The following is a 14,233-nucleotide window of genomic DNA, read 5'->3' as shown; positions in this document are numbered from 1 at the left end:
AAGAAATTTATTTATGGACCGTGAATTTGTTGGGTTTTATTTGGTTATCAAAGCATGGTTTGATGAAAACCAAAAGGGGCTGGAAAAAAAATACCTTGGAGGGTGGCAGCTTGGATGAAGGAGTTGGGGGGGGGGGGGACTAAAGACGTGTTTGATTGCTTGCATCCATCCCAACCAGGCCCGCGCGGATTTTTGTTTGGCATGTTTGGTTTGTTGGGTCGCAACAAAATGTTGACCCGCACGAACCTAAAACACCTGCGGGCCTGGTTCTGGGGGAATGGTCGTTTTTTCCACATCAAGCCCGAGCAATGCAACTCATGGCACGTGGGCAACGGAGCCTACATGCAAGGAGGCGGTCTCAAGAAGTTGCGTTGTTTCTTGAAGCAGCGACATACTTACCCTCACTTTCCCTCATCGCTCTCTCTTTCCTCTCTCCACTCTTTCCTATCTCACGCCAACGGCAGCAAGCAGCAGAGCGACAAACTGCAAGGCAAGCACCAACCTCGATCACCGGCTTCACCAGCGCATCGACAGGACTTCGACAATGGCTGTAAGCCCTTGTCCTCTATTCGTTGGGTGAAAAGTTGGTCAGGAGAAAACTAAGTTGAAAATGAAACCTTAGGTTCATTATAAGGAGTAGAATATTATTCTTTCAGTTTTTTCGTTGTTCATTTTTTTTATTTTACTTCTACTTTAAAATTTTCTTTTTTCAAATTAGTGATATTTTCCAAAATCATGAACTATTTTAAATTTGTATGTTTGTTCCAAGTCGATGAATGATTTTTAAAATTAATGATTTTTTACAATAAATCACACCTAATTTTTTGAATACCTGATATACAACAACAATTTTAAAATTTATGAACATTTTAAAAATTCGTCAATCCTTCAAATGCTTGACCATTTTTAAAGTTTGGGAGCAATGTTGTACTTCAAAGAACATTTGATAATTTTGTGAATCGGCGACCATTTTCTGAATATTGGGAATAAATTTTGGAAACTCCAAAACAAATTCAAATACGTAAAAAAGTTGAAACCCTTGATTTTTTTGAATTTACCATTATTTTTGAAAATTGGGAACATTTTTAAAAATCATGTACCAATTTTCAAATTTATAAACACTCCTTTCAAATTTGTAGTATTTTATAAAAAAAATTCTTAAGAAATTGTAATAGTTTAATGTCAAGAATAATTTTTTAATATGTGATCATTTTAAAATTTCTCATTTTTAAAAAATTAAACCATTTATAAAAAAGAAAAATTACATGAAAAAATAGAAAAACAAAGAAAAAAATAGGGACGCCCCACTCGGCAATGGGCGAGCGCCTAGGCAGAAAGCGCGCTGGAGTGTGCATTTTATATCTCGCTTATAGAAAGATCATACGTCTCGCTGAAATATTTAGCCACACTTGTAGCTACTGAGCTGGCCCATTTCCATCTTTTATTTCTCACTAGTAGAATGTGTGTGCGTTGCCATGGGCCAACAAATGGTCTATCACGAGCCCCTCAACTTCAGCTCTTTGATCATTGTGTTACTTCACTATGTTGTCACCTGGCTCTAAATTCGCTTGGTGTTCCCTTCAATTCTATCAAATAGTTGAGTCCCATCATCCCTAACAATTGGATCAACAAGCTACTTGTTGGCTTCAGCTCCACTCGTATGAAACCTCCTATGTCATGATTAAACCACCCATACAAAGGAAAATAGCTAGAATCATAACATATGCCCATAATGATCAAGGTGTAGCACTTGTGTTGTTGAATTAGCTATTATAGAAACAATTTGTTTCTGCTTTTGTCCACTACAAATCACATGAAACAAGTTCTTCTCACTTGAATTGATGACTCAACCTATTTGTATTCTGTTATGTAAATGATTGCATGCATCGTCGTCCCTCTAGCTGGCTACTGTGAAACAACTTCATGACGGAGTATCTAGTCCCTGCCCTCTACTCTCCCTTATTTCTCTTCCATGCTTGTAATCCTTGCCCTTCCCGTTGACACCACAACTTGCACCAAGTAGAGGTCACTACAATGCAAAATTCTTTCATGGAAAACTGAATCAATATCAGATATGCATATTTTGCTATCTCAACCATTTACAATCCCTCAAATGATTCTACCTATTTCTCTCACAGTCTAAGTTGCCAAACTTTATTGTGGTTCAGTAGCAGTACATGCTTGTTTCTTTGATTGTTCGTGCATTGGAGGCATTGAAGTAAATGTATATGAACTGGGAGAAATGAGATGGTGAGAATAATCTCAGTTTGCACACTATGAAAATGTAAATATCTCAAGAAAAATGGCATATCCAATTGTTACTCAGCGGGCAGTATGAATAATCCAAAACAATAAGGTGTGCATCAAGGAGGGTTGTTCGCGCGTGCCACGTGAGCGGAGGCGTACTGTGCGGCGCAGCCAATGAAAGGAGCGGAGGTCTCGCGCTATCAGCGTCAAGAGAGAGAAAAAAGGGGAAAGAGCGCCAGCCCCACGCCCCCACCAGCCCCAGATTCGTTCCACATCCCCCGATTCCTCTCCCTATCTCTTTCCTTCCTACCACCGCCGCCACCGCCTGCGGCCTCCCCGCAGCCGCCGCCACCGCCGCCACCGCCTGCGGCCTCCTCGCAGCCGCCGCGACCCCTGGGAACCCTCTCGCTGATGCCACGTCCTGACCTAGCGATTGGGTGAGAAAAAGTTGCCTTCGCATAGAAGCCAGCAAATCCCTTTCCCGAGGCGCCCCTTCTCTCATCCTTCCCCTCTCGCACAGAGCGGCTACACAGAGAGAGACCCCCACCGCCGCTGCACACCACCATCGTCCTCCCCTCACCTAGGCCCCAGATCGAGCAGGCAACGTGGCGCTTGCAGACCCGCGACGGCCGGAGTCCTCGCGCCGCCGCCGGCTCCTATCCCGTGCGTCCAGCCCTACTTCGTGCACGGGGCGAAACAGTCGCCGCTGCCGGAGCGGCCCTCGGCGGCGAGGAGGCCCAGGTAGACATGGGGCCCGCCGCCAGTTCCCGATCCCGCACGCTCCAGCCCCTGCTACGCACACGTGACAAAACGGCCGCTGCTATCGGAGTGTCCTTCGGCGGCGAGGAGGCCCAGGGCGACAGGCCGGCGGTGACGCTCGTACTCCTTCGCAGCCACTCCGACGACGGCCAGGTGATCCATTCCCCTCCCTATATTGTTCTCCTTTAGTGCTAGGTTTTCATGTTCCCATTGATTTGTGTGGGATTTTACCGCTGGATTGTTGCTGTCTCTGTTCCTTGAAGTCCCATACATGCCCGCGTCCAATTTGTGCTCGTCGTCGCCTTCCTACAATAGCTACGGATCTGCAGGTATAGCCCTCCTTTCGTTTAATCCTCCTTTTGTTAACCCTCTTTTATTTTCTCATTAATATTTGTTTGGGCCATGTTCTGTTCTGAAAGCTTGCTACTGATTGCTTGTGAATGGCGCTGGAGCTGGCCGACAAGGCCCCTGGAGGTTGGAGGAGGCCTTGGGGAATGGGGATGGTGAGCGGCCAGCTGTCGGCAGAACCCCACTGTCATCTCCCATATCCTGCCGTTGGCAAGGTGGACCATGGAGAACGCGGGGAAGATTTGGTCTACCCAATGCGGCGATGGGCATCTGATGAACGAACAGTCTGTCCGGTCACCTTCGTTCAAGCTATGCATGTGCTCTATTTTGTTTTCAACTCATGTGGTGATTTTCTAATGTCTTTCAAACTTCCAATTTTATAGATTGGAGGCTCTGCGGAAGAACACTGAGAACACCTCTCTTCCTTTACATCTAAAATTGAATTTACAGGTGATCGATTCATGAAGTTCAAGTGTTTATCAAATTGAATGCAAGGGTGATAGGATTTTACAGGATTATATTTGCTTACTGTCATAATATTTAAACTACTGATGACGTTCTAGAATGTTATTTGGTATTCCTTTCAGCTGTGAAGTGGTTACTTTTAATGTGTTTTGGACAATGGAACCTACCACTTTGATGTTTTGGTATTAGAATGAAACAGACTTGCAATTTCAGTTTGCATCTACACTCTGATGCTTATGGTTTTGAAGTACATCTAATGTTTATAGTTTCATGATTTCATAATATACTTAATTCAAAAGTTTGGCTTCTATTTGACGAGCAGGTTGTCTTAGAAAATTGACAGCTGAAGGTGACTATTTCAATTCTTATAATCAACAGCTACAAACTTCTTCTAGCTCCAAAACGAGGCAGGTAATGCAACTTATGCAAGTAAGTGGAGGATGCCCAAAAGATTCAGAAGAGTGTGATGACTGCTTTGAAAAGGCATCACTTCCTAACATAAGCGAAGAGGAGAAAAGGAAGATCCTTCACTTTGTGATTATTGGTGGTGGACTCACTGGGGTGAATTTGGTGCAGAGCTGCATGTTTTTCTTATCGAAGATATGGTGAAGCTGTTGGGCAACGTAGTAATTTCAAAAAAATTCCTACTCACATGCAAGATCATGGTGATGCATAGCAACAAGAGGGGAGAGTGTTGTCCACGTACCCTCGTAGACCGAAAGCGGAAGCGTTAGCACAACGCGGTTGATGTAGTCGTACGTCTTCACGATCCGACCGATCAAGTACCGAACGCACGGCACCTCCGAGTTCAGCACACGTTCAGCCCGATGACATCCCTCGAACTCCGATCCAGCCGAGTGTTGAGGGAGAGTTTCGTCAGCACGATGGCGTGATGACGATGATGATGTTCTACCGACGCAGGGCTTCGCCTAAGCACTGCTACAGTATTATCGAGGTGGACTATGGTGGAGGGGGGCACCGCACAGGGCTAAAAGATCAAATCAATTGTTGTGTCTCTAGGGTTCCCCCTGCCCCCGTATATAAAGGAGCAAGGGGGGGAGGTGCGGAGGCGCGCCAGGAGGAGTCTTACTCCCACCGGGAGTAGGACTCCCTCCCTTCCTTGTTGGACTAGGAGAAGAGAGGGAAGGAGAGAGGGGGAAAGGAAAAAGGGGGGGCGCCGCCCCCCTCCTTGTCCAATTCGGACTTGGGGGGGGGGAGGGGCGCGCGGCTGCCCCTTGGTCGCCTCTCCTCTTCCACCAATTGAGCCCATGAGGCCCAATAGCCTCCGGGGGGGGGGGTCCGGTAACCCCCCGGTACTCCGGTATATATCCGATAGCCCCCGGAACCATTCCGGTGACCGAATATAGTCATCCAATATATCAATCTTCATGTCTCGACCATTTCGAGACTCCTCGTCATGTCTGTGATCACATCCGGGACTCCGAACAACCTTCGGTACATCAAAACATATAAACTCATAATATAACTGTCATCGAAACGTTAAGCGTGCGGGCTCTTGTAATTGAGCATGGGCTGGAATTGTTGAAGCAAGGCATTATATGGAGAATTGGTAATGGTAAAAAAGTCAGGGTTTGGAGGGACCCGTGGATACCACGTGCGGGCTCTTGTAAGCCACTTGGAGAGCGAGGAAGCTGCAAGTACAACCGGGTGGCTGATTTTATATCACCAGAGGGTTCTTGGAATGAAGAACGCCTAAGACAGTACATGGTAGGTGCGGATGCACAAGAGATTCTGAAGATTAAAGTGTCTCGCAGAGCAAGAGGGGATTTTTTGGCTTGGAATCTGGAGAAAGATGGGAGATTTTCAGTCAGGAGTGCCTACCACATTGCAGTTAATCAGATTTAGAACCATGGTGGGGTTTCGACAAGTTCGAGACCAGATGGGGACCGACCCGTGTGGAGAATGTTCTGGAAAATCCAAGTTCCCCAAAAAGTGAAGATATGTGCGTGGGAGATGCTAAAGAAAGGGCTCCCCACACGCCAGGTTAAGAAATCTAAACACTTGGACGTGGTTGATGAGTGTCCGAGATGTGGCCGGGGGACCGAGGATAGCTTTCATGCTGTTGTTGCATGCCCTACCTCCAGTGTTGTATGGGATGCTATGGGTGAAGTGTGGATTGTTCTAGCGAAGGAGACGATTAGGAACACTGGTGATGAGTGGTTGTTTGATCTGTTGGTAACCATCCGGGAAGAGGAACGTGCTAAAGTTCTGATGATAGTTTGGAGAAACTGGCAGCTTCGTAATGATTCCATGCATGACAAGATGGTGCCTCCGGTCAAGGTGTCCAGGGATTTTTTGCAAAGCTATATGGTCTCACTAAATCAGATAAAACTCAGTAAAGGCTATGAAATGCTGAAAGGAAAAGAAGTCATAAGACAGGAGGGGTCGGAAGCTCGGCCACAACGCAGAAAGAGTATTCAGGAGCTAGCCCCATGGCCACCACCCCCTGAGGGATGGATTGCAGTATCCGTAGACGGCTCCTTTGATGCGGAATCACACACGGCGGGAGTCGCTATGGTGGCGAGAAACAGTAGAGGAGAATACATCATGTCGGCGTGTTGGTTTATACCACACTGCTCGAGTGCCTACGAAGCGGAGTGTGTGGCCGCTCGGGAAGGCGTTACTACGGCGCTCTTGCAGTCAACACTGCCTCTTGTTATTCAGACTGATTGTGTATCCCTGGTAAAGATTTTGGACAGTCCAGAGACAGATAGGTCGGGAGTAAGTCATCTGGTAAATGAGACTAAGGAGCTGTTGAGAGAAAGGGAGTTTGTCTGTAGGCACATTGGTCGTTTGCAGAATAGAACTGCAGATCGCCTTGCTATTCTGTCAAGAGTGGAGCAACGCACCGACTTGTGGTTGCGGGGGCCTCCTGATGCTCTTAGGTGTTGTCTAGCAGGTGATTGTACGACTATTCTTTAATTAATAAATCTCTCTTTCTAGTCGCAAAAAAAAGAAACGTTAAGCGTGCGGACCCTACGGGTTCAAGAACTATGTAGACATGACCGAGACACGTCTCCGGTCAATAACCAATAGCGGAACCTGGATGCTCATATTGGCTCCCACATATTCTACGAAGATCTTTATCGGTCAGACCGCATAACAACATACGTTGTTCCCTTTGTCATCGGTATGTTACTTGCCCGAGATTCGATCGTCGGTATCTCAATACCTAGTTCAATCTCGTTACCGGCAAGTCTCTTTACTCGTTCCATAATACATCATCCCGCAACTAACTCATTAGTTGCAATGCTTGCAAGGCTTAAGTGATGTGCATTACCGAGTGGGCCCAGAGATACCTCTCCGACAATCGGAGTGACAAATCCTAATCTCGAAATACGCCAACCCAACAAGTACCTTCGGAGACACCTGTAGAGCACCTTTATAATCACCCAGTTACGTTTTGACGTTTGGTAGCACACAAAGTGTTCCTCCGGTAAACGGGAGTTGCATAATCTCATAGTCATAGGAACATGTATAAGTCATGAAGAAAGCAATAGCAACATACTAAATGATCGAGTGCTAAGCTAACGGAATGGGTCAAGTCAATCACATCATTTTCCTAATGATGTGATCCCATTAATCAAATGACAACTCATGTCTATGGCTAGGAAACATAACCATCTTTGATCAACGAGCTAGTCAAGTAGAGGCATACTAGTGACACTCTGTTTGTCTATGTATTCACACATGTATTACGTTTCCGGTTAATACAATTCTAGCATGAATAATAAACATTTATCATGAGAATAAGGAAATAAATAATAACTTTATTATTGCCTCTAGGGCATATTTCCTTCAGTCTCCCACTTGCACTAGAGTCAATAATGTAGTTCACATCGCCATGTGATTTAACACCAATAGTTCACATCACCATGTGATTAACACCCATAGTTCACATCGTCATGTGACCAACACCCAAAGGGTTTACTAGAGTCAATAATCTAGTTCACATCGCTATGTGATTTAACACCAATAGTTCACATTACCATGTGATTAACACCCATAGTTCACATCGTCATGTGACCAACACCCAAAGGGTTTACTAGAGTCAATAATCTAGTTCACATCGCTATGTGATTAACACCCAAAGAGTAATAAGGTGTGATCATGTGTTTGCTTGTGAGAGAATTTTTGTCAACGGGTCTGTCACATTCAGATCCGTAAGTATTTTGCGAATTTCTATGTCTACAATGCTCTCACGGAGCTACTCTAGCTAATTTCTCCCACTTTCAATATGTATCCAGATTGAGACTTAGATTCATCTGGATCAGTGTCAAAATTTGCATCGACGTAACCCTTTACGACGAACCTTTTTGTCACCTCCATAATCGAGAAATATATCCTTATTCCACTAAGGATAATTTTGACCGCTATCCAGTGATCTACTCCTAGATCACTATTGTACTCCCTTGCCAAAATCTGTGTAGGGTATACAATAGATCTGGTACATAGCATGGCATACTTTATAGAACCTATGGCTGAGGCATAGGGAATGACTTTCATTCTCTTTCTATCTTCTGTCGTGGTCGTGTTTTGAGTCTTACTCAATTTCACACATTGTAACACAGGCAAGAACTCTTTCTTTGACTGTTCCATTTTGAACTACTTCAAAATCTTGTCAAGGTATGTACTTATTGAAAAAACTTATCAAGCGTCTTGATCTATCACTATAGATCTTGATGCTCAATATGTAAGCAGCTTCACCGAGGTCTTTCTTTGAAAAAACTCCTTTCAAACACTCCTTTATGCTTTGCAGAATAATTCTACATTATTTCCGATCAACAATATGTCATTCACATATACTTATCAGAAATGTTGTAGTGCTCCCACTCACTTTCTTGTAAATACAGGCTTCACGGCAAGTCTGTATAAAACTATATGCTTTGATCAACTCATCAAAGCGTATATTCCCACTCCGAGATGCTTGCACCAGTCCATAGATGGATCGCTGGAGCTTGCACATTTTGTTAACACCTTTAGGATCGACAAAACCTTCTGGTTGCATCATATACAACTCTTCTTTAATAAATCCATTAAGGAATGCATTTTTGTTTATCCATTTGCCAGATTTCATAAAATGCGGCAATTGCTAACATGATTCGGACAGACTTAAGCATAGATACGAGTGAGAAACTCTCATCGTATTCAACACCTTGAACTTGTCGAAAACCTTTTGCAACAAGTCGAGCTTTATAGACAGTAACATTACCGTCAGCGTCAGTCTTCTTCTTGAAGATCCATTTATTCTCAATTGCTTGCCGATCATCGGGCAAGTCAACCAAAGTCCACACTTTGTTCTCATACATGGATCCCATCTCAGATTTCATGGCCTCAAGCCATTTCGTGGAATCTGGGCTCACCATCGCTTCTTCATAGTTCGTAGGTTCGTCATGGTCTAGTAGCATAACCTCCAGAACAGGATTACCGTACCACTCTGGTGCGGATCTTACTCTGGTTGACCTACGAGGTTCAGTAACAACTTGATCTGAAGTTCCATGATCATCATCATTAACTTCCTCACTAATTGGTGTAGGCGTCGCAGAAACCGGTTTCTGCGATGAACTACTTTCCAATAAGGGAGCAGGTACAATTACCTCATCAAGTTCTACTTTCCTCCCAGTCACTTCTTTCGAGAGAAACTCCTTCTCCAGAAAGATTCCGAATTTAGCAACAAAAGTCTTATCTTCGGATCTGTGATAGAAGGTGTACCCAACAGTCTCCTTTGGGTATCCTATGAAGACACATTTCTCCGATTTGGGTTCGAGCTTATCAGGTTGAAGCTTTTTCACATGAGCATCGCAGCCCCAAACTTTAAGAAACGACAACTTTGGTTTCTTGCCAAACCACAGTTCACGGATTTAGATGGTGCCCTTTTTTTACGTGAATGCAGCTGTCTCTAATGCATAACCCCAAAAATATAGTGGTAAATCGGTAAGAAACATCATAGATTGCACTATATCCAATAAAGTCCGGTTATGACGTTCGGACACACCATTATGCTGTGGTGTTCCAGGTGGCACGAATTTGTGAAACTATTCCACATTGTTTTAATTGAAGACCAAACTCGTAACTCAAATATTTGTCTCCGCGATCAGATCGTAGAAACAACGAAGAACCCAATTCAATATACAAGCATCAATTTACCTGTCTTGTAACATCATAGAAGCTGCCCTGCAGTAAAAATCATATTATATACACTCTTGGATGTTTATACAGAGTGCAGAATATCTACAATAATTGAGGAGAAAATATAATTATAGAAATCACATCTGTTTACTAATCCCTAGATAACCATTTCATAAAAAAGGTTATATATTTACTAATCCCTATATGAACTCTACATATAAACAAATAAGTCTATGCAACAATTACATCGAGAGAAATTAGCTTTGTTACAGTAGGCAAGGTGATGTAAAGCAAGGGTTAACATTCTCCTGTGCAGACTACAAGTAGAACGAAATCATATATCAGGTCCATTTGTGAGTTGATTTTTAGTTTTGAGCAGAAACAAAATGAATACAATTTTGTATCATTGTTAAACATGGACTGAAAAGGCACATCTGCATTGGTATTCTGATTTTTGAAATGGCAATAGCACTCTAGAAGAAGAAATAGAATCCCGCCGACTGCTCGGGCTGTCACTTGCAAGCAGTAAAAAAAGCATGTATAACAAAGATTTGGTGGGAAACACAAGTGAGCAAGAACAAACATTAATTTTTCATGACCATGTATCCCCGAGCACAACAAAGGCAATGCAATATATCTTATAACCTTTCATCGAAAAAGCTTCTCACAAACACAAGTCGTATATAAAGACCAAAACGGCTGAACATGAAAACAGAGCATACAAATATGAAACAGTGGAGCAAAAGCCAAACTTGAAAGGTTGCAGATGTTGCCCAATGGAGCAGACATACAAATTCATTGGAACAATTTTAAAGAAAAATGGGGAACCTTTAAAACAAGCTGAATTTACAGGATAAAAGTTAGAAATAAAGTAAAACAATATAAAATTGTCAAAGATCATTGGCAAGTAATTTGAAGAAAGTAAGTTACTAACGGATATTGTCCAATCGGCCAGAAAAAATTAGTTCAAAATAAGTATGAAGATTTGAAATTTTAATTACATCACGCGGAGGTAGTGAGAACTGAGAATCAATACCTAACTGATTTTTTTCTCAAAGCACCTTCAAGGACCAGGATGTTACTGCCGCTACACAGAGAGTCAGGTCCATTGTCTCCGCGTCTGCTCCTAGCTCCATCAGTGGTCCGCCACTATATCCCGCAGCAGCTCCAGTAGCGTCCCTTCTGATCGGGGGCAACCACATCGGCGCCCAGCACAAGCAGCGCACACACGGACATCCCCGCCACGACTTACAACAACATCAGCCCATCGGCAGCGATGCGGGGCCTCCACATTGGCGCGCAGCTCGAGCAGCACATGCACAACTCGAGCTAAATACGCATGTGTTGCCACTGGATGATAAATAAAATATATGTTTGTTAGTTAATATATTTAATCAAATACGCCTAGTACAACAAATGTTCAGTTTCACCACATCTCGTATATACATTATTGATCTCATCCAACATTTTTGAATGTTAACATACATAAACAAAAGACCATATCATAACTCTTAACGTACATAAAATGAATGTAAGCACTGCCGCTGTCCTAGGGGTAAAGATCCTGCATTGTTTCGTACCGAGTCTCGCCACTTTCGTCTGTTCTTATGGTTACTCTCATAATCATGGAAAATTTAATTTTTGGAAATATCGGGATGGTGGTGCAATTACGCATGTCAAGAGAAAGCTGATCAAATGCCATAAGCCTAGAATCCTACGCGAAGATGAAACTTAGAACATGCCTTGCACTATACTGAATTTTTTTACCTCTCATATTTACAGACCCATGGGTGATAAGAAATCCATATGCACCCTTTCTGCTAGCCACACCGTGGTCACCCCCACGCTCGTCAGCACACTTGCCTTCCTCATGCACACTACTTAGTTTCGGCTTCACCCCTGGCAATGTTTATTGAATACAAAAAAACACTAACCTGCAATAGATAAGCTTGATTCTTCACTGCAGAGAATAATCTGGAGGTATTAGCAAAGACAAGTACCCCATAATTTTGCATGACATAATGGTGTGAGCATTAAAAGCATTGGATAACAAGAGTCTGCTAATTCAGTAAACTCTTCCATTTTGCTAAATTATCTAGCATCTCATAAAACCAAGAAGAATGGCATTTCTAGGATGCTTTGTTGTTGTTGTTGTTTTCCTAGTCAAACTATGTCGCAACTAAGAAGCACAAAAGACTCAGAATTAAAAAAATGAAGACTGCACAAATTAGTCATGATGGTATTGGAACTGCAAGCATCCTGCTAGGAAGGCCCACGGTCAAAACAAATATTGAGTCAGGACATAAAAGCAAGTTTTCAAGCGTCACATATTGCAAAATCACGGAATAGCCTGTGGATGCATTGCAATGTTTATTTGGTGTACTTATCCATGCTAGGCGGTTTATAAATGTACATCAACCTTTTTTGCACTAGGAAATCCATTTTGTAGCTTCTCTAATTTAAAAAATGAGAGCTAAAGATGATTGTAAAAATCTATAACATAGACCTTAACCAACAGAATAAGATCATACTGGTCTTTCTTATTCCCATAAACACATATAGGTCACTACCGTACAATATAAGGGTTGTTCATTTAGACTGGAGGCCGAGGCACACACTTGTACTCAATCAAGGAGATTGTTGGTCCTAGATTACTGGCATGATAGAGACCTCCTTTAGGTAGCTGAAGAAAACAACCTTAATGGGAATAGAGGTCGAATTAATACAAATGAAGAAGCTCCACCGTACAATTGTTATATTTCACATTGTGGTCATCATGGCAAGTCTCTCCCTCTATATGCAAGTGTAATCGTAGGAAGAAATTTTAATTATGATGGAAATATGCCCTAGAGGCAATAATAAAATGGTTATTATTATATTTCCTTAATCATGATAACTCTCCAGTTCTTCTCCATTAGTGAGTTGCAATGGGAGCATCTCAACATCCTCTGGTAGAATCTGTGCAATCCAAGCCTTTATTGTTCATGCTAGAATTGTATTGATCGGAAACTTAAATACATGTGTGAATACATAAACAAATACCGTGTCCCTAGTAAGCCTCTACTAGACTAGCTCGTTGATCAAAGATGGTTAAGGTTTCCTAAACATAGACATGTGTTGTCATTTGATAACGGGATCACATAATTAGAAAAATGATGTGATGGACAAGACCCATCTGTTAGCTTAGCATATTGATCGTTCAGTTTATTGCTATTGCTTTCTTCATGTCAAATACAAATTCCTTCGACTATGAGATTATGCAACTCCCGAATACCGGAGGAATACCTTGTGTGCTATCAAACATCACAACGTAACTGGGTGATCATAAAGATGCTCTACAGGTATCTCCGAAGGTGTTTGTTGAGTTGGCATAGATCGAGATTAGGATTTGTCACTCCGGGTATCGGAGAGGTATCTCTGGGCCCTCTCAGTAATGCACATCATAAGCTTGCAAGCAAATGACTAAGGAGTTAGTTATGAGATGATGTACTACACAATGAGTAAAGAGACTTGCCGGTAACGAGATTGAACTAGGTATGAAGATATCGACGATCAAATCTCGGGCAAGTAACATACCGATGGACAAAGGGAATAACGTGTGTTGTCATAATGGTTCAACCGATAAAGATCTTCGTAGAATATGTAGGAGCCAATATGGGAATCTAGGTTCCTCTATTGGTTATTGACCAGAGAGGTGTCTCGGTCATGTCTACATAGTTCTCGAACCCGTAGGGTTCGCACGCTTAACGTTCGTTGACGATATAGTGTTATATGAGTTATATGATTTGGTGACCGAATGTTGTTCGGAGTCCCAGATGAGATCACGGACATGACGAGGAGTCTCGAAATGGTCGAGAGGTAAAGATTGATATATAGGACGATGTTATTCGGACACCGGAATAGTTTCGGAGTGCACCAGGTAGTCATCGGGTCACCGGAAGGGGTTCCGGACACCCCCGGCAAGTGTATGGGCCTTATAGGCCATAGGAGGAGACAGACCAGCCCATTAGGGGGCTGGTGCGCCCGTCTACATGGCTGACTGGCCCTAGGGGAAGGAAAGGAGAAGGGTGGCCCCTCCTGCCTTTCCCTCCTTAGGAGAGAAAGGAAAGGGGGGGGGGGCGCCACCTCCTCCTTCCTTCCTCCCGCACTCCAAATAAGGGAGGGGGCGCCACTTGGGGGAGGACCCCAAGTAGGATTTGGCCTACTTGGGTGCGCCTCCTGCCTGCTAACTCCACCCCACCTATATTGTCACAACCCTAGATTA

Source organism: Triticum aestivum, chromosome 7D, assembly GCF_018294505.1.
Source record: "Triticum aestivum cultivar Chinese Spring chromosome 7D, IWGSC CS RefSeq v2.1, whole genome shotgun sequence".
Classification (NCBI taxonomy): Eukaryota; Viridiplantae; Streptophyta; class Magnoliopsida; order Poales; family Poaceae; genus Triticum; species Triticum aestivum.
Note: the sequence above shows the minus strand (reverse complement) of the source record.